The following is a 7,625-nucleotide window of genomic DNA, read 5'->3' on the forward strand; positions in this document are numbered from 1 at the left end:
CTGTAATTTCATTCTGTTAAGGGGGTACTACACCCCTGTTCAATTTTGTGCCAATTTTTCTCAAAAATTATAGTTCATTGGTGACAAGTAAGATATGTATATTATAGGGGCAAGGACTACAACTACTGACCTAAATATTCAGCAACTCACGGCAAGTAGTTATTGATTTATTAATCAAATATTGGTTTCCCTCATTTTTGACTGTAACTCCACAACAGTTGTCTGTGTTGAAATAAAAAATTTCCAGTGCAGTAGTTGTAGTCCTTGCCCCTATAATATACATATAATATACATATCTTACTTGTCACCAATGCGCTATAATTTTTGAGAAAAATGCAAAAAGAGGCAAAATATTGGACAGGGGTGTAGTACCCCCTTAACAGAACGTGAATTCAAATTACGATATTTTTCCTATACTTAAATCAGCTCGTAATCGGCGGTCCTTATAACATCGCGGATTAACAACTCGACAGAAGTATCACGAATTATTAATTCAAGTCCATATACTTTGTTTACTTTCTTTAACACACAAAATAATGACCAGACAGGTCAACTAATAGCACACTTAACGTAGGTCTACTTTTCGGCGTAGTGGTAAAACCCCGGGTGGTAAAAGTTTAACATTTCCCGCCTAATAAAGAGCCGATCAATATATAATCATGATAATTGAATGAATCTGCAAGATCTTTACACAAAGGTTATGTAGCCAGAGGTTTCCGATAGTATAACAATCTTATTTGAGAAAAGTGGAGACTCCCCCATCATGCCCATGGTGTGAAACATAGTCTGAAAGAGTGTCATTAAAGCAAACACACAATGCTGCGATGCCAATCACAAATTCATGGAACGATGGACCCACAGACTCCCAAGCGGATTATCTTATCAACAAGGATGGTATGATCGACTAAGTCAAACGCTTTGGAAAAATCCATTAGGGCCACCGTTCCAATATTGTGACTTCCTTCTGCGCCTTGATGCAGACGGTGAAGAAGGCTAACAAGGTAATGGAATGTCGAGACACATTTAACTTTGCCAAAATGGCGTTTGTCAATTTTATTCTGAATATCATCGAGGAGTCGAGGACCCATCCCAAAAAACCTTCAGCAACTCGGTTTTTCAACAGTGGGGTAGTTACTTAGGAATAGGCATAACTATTACATGTTTCCACTGATTTTCGTGCATTTAATCAGGGGCACACTCGGTTCATAAGCGAACTCTTTATAACCAACCGAGGAGGAATTTGATCAGGACCCGCGGTTTTGGACGACTTCAGTATACCAAGTTCAGCAAATTTTTCAGCAGGTAAGTAAACAGGCAGTTGACTAATGTGCACTTTTGGGACTAAAATGGCCAAATATGAGGTTAATTTGGTCAGAAACCCACATACAGGCGTCAACATTGGGGTGATGAATGTATGGACCACCCCCCTGGCAAATTATTGGGGAATTTACCCCTCTCCCATCCCCCGGGATCTACGCCTATGGTATATATGCGGTATACCGTGTGTGGTACGCCAGGTGTTGTATGTTTGTTTGATTGATTGGTTGCTTGATCAAACGGTTGCTCTGTGTGGAGACACAGATGTGTCCTGATGGGACCATGTTCAAATAAAGTGATCAAACCAGGTTAAGAAGGCCTATGCCGTGATGCTGACCTAAACTCCTCAACAACAGTTTGGAAAGTTTTTTCAAGCATCTATATCTTAAATTATTTGCAGCATATTCATATCGTGATGTATATCAATAGATAGCTACTTTATTCCTCTTTACAATGACACTACATTCGAAACAATCACCTTTTTCACGGCTGAGTACACGTCTTGTGAATGTTGTGGGGTCTCAAACAGAATGTGCCAGATTGACCATTATTCTGTGCACAAACAACACTAGTCACTAACCTCAATAGCGGTGGAAAAGCCATACACAGCCACACAACAGCCAGGCACCTTCTCCCCATACTGCACACCAGCCTGATCACACATTCCATTCTTCAACCAGGATTCAGTCGCAGGTCATTCATCGTGGTTGCATTGGCTACTCTGACACGCACAACACGACCAAGCTGGTCCCACAAGTGTATGTTCAATCGGGTTAAAATCTGGGTTGATGTCAGGCAATTCCATTCTCTCTACTCCCATATTCTGTAGGTAGTCTTTGACTATACCCTGGCTCTGTGGGGGCGAACTTTGTCATCTTGGAGGATTGCATTAGGTCTCATATTGTGAAAATATGGGATTGCAGCTTGTTGCACAGATTAAAGGTCAATTTGGCACATTCTGTTTCAGATCTCACTACATTCGCAAGACGTGTACTCAGACGCGAAAAGGGTGATTGCTTCAAATGTGGTGTCATTGTAAAGGAGAATAAAGTAGCTATCCATTGATATGCAACATGATATGAACATGTCACAAATAATCTGAGATATAGATGCTTGAAAAAACTTTTGTTGAGGAGTTCATATGAAACAAGATTTCGAACAAAGAAAAGAAGGCCACTCCCAACTCCCAATCAAGCGAACAATCAGCCTTTGGATCAAGGGAATAGCCCTAGTATACGGCCTTTTGACTGTGGTGATCCAAAACCATGCTATATCATAAAACCTGGCTATATCCAGAGAACTGCTAAATCCAATGACTGCTACGGTTAGTGGGTTTTAGCGGTTCTTGGATATAGTAGAGAGATTGCGATGTTCCAAACGCAGCACGTGGACCGTACGTTTTTACATACGTTAATACTGTGTTAAATATTGCTAGTCTCGGTTCCAAACTGGATTGTGTTCATTCGTCACGAAGGAGAACAAGTCGGCTGGAATAAAGACTATAATATTTAATCTAATCTAATCTAGGTCGATAGAGGGCATAGTGATTGAAAAATTAACAGTAAGCGCAGGCTACTGAGTCTCTGCCTAATTCAAACAGCCCGCTTTTGATTTTGACTAAAATTTTGACTTAACATATGCTGCTTAAACTTATAATTGTATTTTTGTGCTCCCCAAATATCATAGTTGCCCAAAAACATATATTTTGGTAGATTAAAGATCACTACATCCATATATCATGACTTTACTTTCAAAATGAGACTTTTTCGTCCTGAAAATTGGGCGCGTTGCATGAACTTCAACATGAGGTAAAATCAGCATATTTCAACGTAGCATCTGCGTTTTATACTACGTTGGAATCCAAAATGGGAAATCGCAATGTCATTTTTTGTACGCAAAGTATCACACACATTTCAATGGGCAATCTCTGCGTATGGACATCGCGTATAAATTTAGTCGATTTTCAACACATCGCTGTGCCTTTATTATAAGGGTTTGTTAGAAACAAAAAGGATCATAATAGTAATTAGACTTTCCTTCGTATGTTCATTATCATTGACTATAGGGGGTACTACACCCCTGGCCAATTGTGTGCCTATTTTTGCATTTTTCTCAAAAGTAAGATATGTATATTATAGGGGCAAGGACTACAACTACTGCACTGAAAATTCAACAACTCAGGGCAAGTAGTTATTGATTTATTGATCAAATAGATAGTGGTTTTCCCTCATTTTTGATTGTAATTCCAGAAATGGTGTCTGTGCTGAAATAAAATTTACAGTGCAGTAGTTGTAGTCCTTGCCCCTATAATATACATATCTTACTTGTCACCCATGTGCTATAATTTTTGAGAAAATGCAAAAATAAGCACAAAATTGGCCAGGGGTGTAGTACCCCCTTAACATATTGAAAAATGGACACATTTTGTGCATTTTCAACGATGTATCTACGTTTATTTCGCACGTGAAAAATCTTCAAAACTGGCTAAATACGTGACCTCGCTTCGATACAGCACGTACGTCCAATACCTACGTTTGGAAATCGTAATTTCTCTAGTGACTAGTATATAATAAAAGGCCCTATAACTGCCACTAGGCCTGTGTATTAGGAGTGGAGATGGGGTGGGGGGTGGTGGGGGTGTACATGTATGTTTGAGTGCATGTGGTCACAATTAGGGACACACCATTAGATATCAAGGGGAGTTGTTGTTGTTGTTTTTTTGTTTGTTTGTTTTTAATTTTGTCGCGCCACCTGTGGCACTCGAAATTTAGGTGCTACAGCTCAACTTACCGTACTTTTCCTAACCAGACAGTCCATGCCAAAATTGTTACTACACCTTTACATTTCATCGAATCTCTTTTTGATGTCTGTCATTTTGAACATATCACTTGAAAGATGTATGCTATGTAGAAACTTTATTTTGCAATTTCATTATTTGCATATTAGGCCTATTAGCATATTTGCAAGAAAAAACATGAAAATCAATAAATACCTATATTTTTCACAATTTCAATATTTTATTAGAAATTAAGCATGTAGGCCGTTTGTTATGACTTGATGAATGAAGCTGTTAAACAGATTTTGATATTTTTGCTTATTTTTCCTTTTTTGCCCCAAAATGTGTAAAAATCACAATTTTTTGGATGACCAATATTTTCTTTGAATATTTATTAAAAAAATTTATTAATTTAGGTATAATACAGTGCAGAAAAAGATGTCAAAAAATCTGTTAAACAGATTTCCAATAAATTGTTCCATTTTCCATTTTGGGTTAAATACTCAATTTTCATGCGCGGGATATTTGAAACATAAAATGAAAACATGTCCATTGCACTTTTTCCTCGAGATATACTATAATATCAAGGTTACGGATATATTATAATCCTTTCTTATCTTCACTGATCCATCAGATACCTATTGTTATGAATGATCAATGTAAAGGTTCAGAACTGGGCTACTATAATGGTCTGTCAAGTATCTATAGTTATTTTCATGACTGTCAACTCAAAAATCATGAAAGGTCGAATGTAAGAAAAGTATGATCAGTTGAGCTGTACAAAACGTAAAACTTAAAAATGTGGACAGAATGTTATAACTCGGCAAACAAATTGTTGAAAGTTATAGAACTTTACGATTGCAAAAAATAAAATTTGCTTCATCCAGGGGCTAAAAAAAACCCATTTGCTTCACCGAGGTGCGACTCCAACAGTTTTTTGGTCGGTCGTGTCTGGGCAAAAGACTTTTTTTGGCATAATAAAAGAAATCGTCTGTTAACCGGGGTGCGTCGAAGCGTTATCAGTCGAAGCGTTATCGTAAGCAATCTACCAAAAAAACGTTGACAACGTAAAGAAATCAGCAAGTTTAAAAAACCCACCTCGGCTCACTTTTTGAAACTTGGTCCCATTTGTAAAAGGTACTGATTTAAACTTTATCATATTTATATCAATTTAAAACATTTCCAGAAGTGTTATGTATCTTTAATGTGCAAATGCGATATTAATTTGTAAGCTTTCTGAAACGACCTGAAAGGTTATTATCTTGTTCTTGCATGGTAAACCAATATCCTATTGTGTTTTGTTTTATAATAATCATGATTAATGATTGAATTAAACGAATAACAAGTAGGCTTGTAATCTTGTTGGAAACGCTGTATTCTGTTGAAATAAAATAAAAACACTGATTTGCTGTTGGTGTTCAAAATGGGACCAAGTTTCAAAAAATGAGCCGAGGTGGGTTTTTTTACACTTGCTGATTTCTTTACGTTGTCAACGTTTTTTTGGTAGATTTCTTTTCTTTTTATGAATGTAGCCAATCAGCTCCAAGCTTGGAAAGTCATCAGGTTACGAAGTGCTCCATAAAACGAATAAAACGAAAAATAGATGTTTGAGATTGCTATTCTTGATTCATGACAATAAAAAATAAATTAAACAGTCGTTTATTTTTAAAACTTGCTCGTCACGCGTGACTGTAATGTTAATATACATTTTAATACACTTTAATTATTCAAGGCAACGTAAATATGTAAAGAAAATGTAAATATGAACAACACACACCCAATGTTGACAATGCCAGAGAGACACAGAGAGTAAGTCCGATTTAGGCCTACTTCAAGTGGGAACTGGTTAATGCGCATATATTTAAGCCTATACTACGGAAGCGTTTAAATGGCCCGACCAGGCAAGATAATCGTGTTTTAATGTTTGTGGTTCTTTGTAGCCCTGCGGGGCAATTTACTTGGCTATCCGAACTTCGCGGTTTGTGGTTCTTTGTATAGCCCTTCGGGGCAACCTAGTTGGATATTCCTATTAAGCGGCGGTTGTCGGCGATCTTTCGTGGTTTGTTTTCACCAAGCCCTGCCCTCTATCGGGAGCTAATTTATAGTTTAAGCTTGTTGTATATCCAAATTTCGCGGTTTGTGGTTCTTTGTAGCCCTGCAGGGCAATCTAGTTGCATATCCAACTTTCGCGGTTTGTGGTTCTTTATAGCCCTGCGGGCAATCTAGTTGGATATCAATATTGAGCGGCAGTTGTTGTTGATCTTTCGCGGTTTGTGGTCTTAATTTGTTGGATATCCATATTTCACGGCTTGTGGTTCTTTATAATTGATAGGCCTGCGGGCAATCTAGTTGGATATCCAAATTTCGCGGTTCGTGGTTCTTTGTAGCCCTGCGCGGCAATCTAGTTGGATATCCCTATTAAGCGGCGGTTATCGGCGATCTTTTGTGGTTTGTGGTTTTAGTTTACTTCATCAAGCCCTGCTGCCCTCTATCGGGAGCTAATTTATAGTTTAAGCTTGTTGGATATCCATATTTCGTGGTTTGTGGTTCTTTGAAGCCCTGTGGGGCAATAGTTGCATATCTAAATTTCGCGGTTTGTGGTTCTTTATAGCCCTGCGGGGCAATCTAGTTGGATATCAATATTGAGCGGCAGTTGTTGGCGATCTTTCGCGGTTTGTGGTCTTAATTTGTTGGATATCCATATTTCGCGGTTTGTGGTTCTTTATAATCGATAGGCCTACGGGCAATCTCGTTGGATATCCAAATTTCGCGGTTTGTGGTTCTTTGTAGCCCTGCGGGGCAATCTTTCGCGGTTTGTGATTTGAATTTCCCTTATCAAGCCCTGCCCTCTATCGGGAGCTAGTCGGTCCGAGTGAACATACACTTGGGTTCTGATGGGACCAGGTGCGAGCAAAATGATCAAGCCAAGCTTAAAAGCTTATAAGTATGCTGGTCTGTATGAAAAGAAAACTAGAAAGAAACAGAATGAAGAAAAAGGGCAAGGAAAAGAAAGACTACTCCCAACAAATCAATTATACAATTTTTTGCTCTTAGCTGTGGACCGATAATCTGGTTGGATATCCAAATTTCGCGGTTTGTGGTTCTTTGTAGTTGGATATCCCTATTAAAAGGCGGTTGTCGGCGATCTTTCGCGGTTTGTGATTTGAATTTCCCTTATCAAGCCCAGCCCTCTATCGGGAGCTAATTTATAATTTAAGCTTGTTGGATATATCCATATTTCGTGGTGTGTGATTCTTTGTAGCCCTGCGGGGCAATCTAGTTGGATATCCAAATTTCGCGGTTTGTGGTTCTTTATAGCCCTGTGGGGAAATCTAGTTGGATATCAATATTTAGCGGCAGTTGTTGGCGATCTTTCGCGGTTTGTGATTTTAATTTGTGACAATTTATAATGTTTATTCCAAATATAATTTCAGTCTGAGCTGTGAACAGAGCCACTGATAAATTGTTTTTTTGATGAAAAAAAAAATATCACCATAGCAATGGGTGTTCAAAATGGTGTTATTCTTGATTT

The sequence above is a fragment of the Amphiura filiformis genome, chromosome 2 (assembly GCF_039555335.1).
Source record: "Amphiura filiformis chromosome 2, Afil_fr2py, whole genome shotgun sequence".
Lineage (NCBI taxonomy): Eukaryota > Metazoa > Echinodermata > Ophiuroidea > Amphilepidida > Amphiuridae > Amphiura > Amphiura filiformis.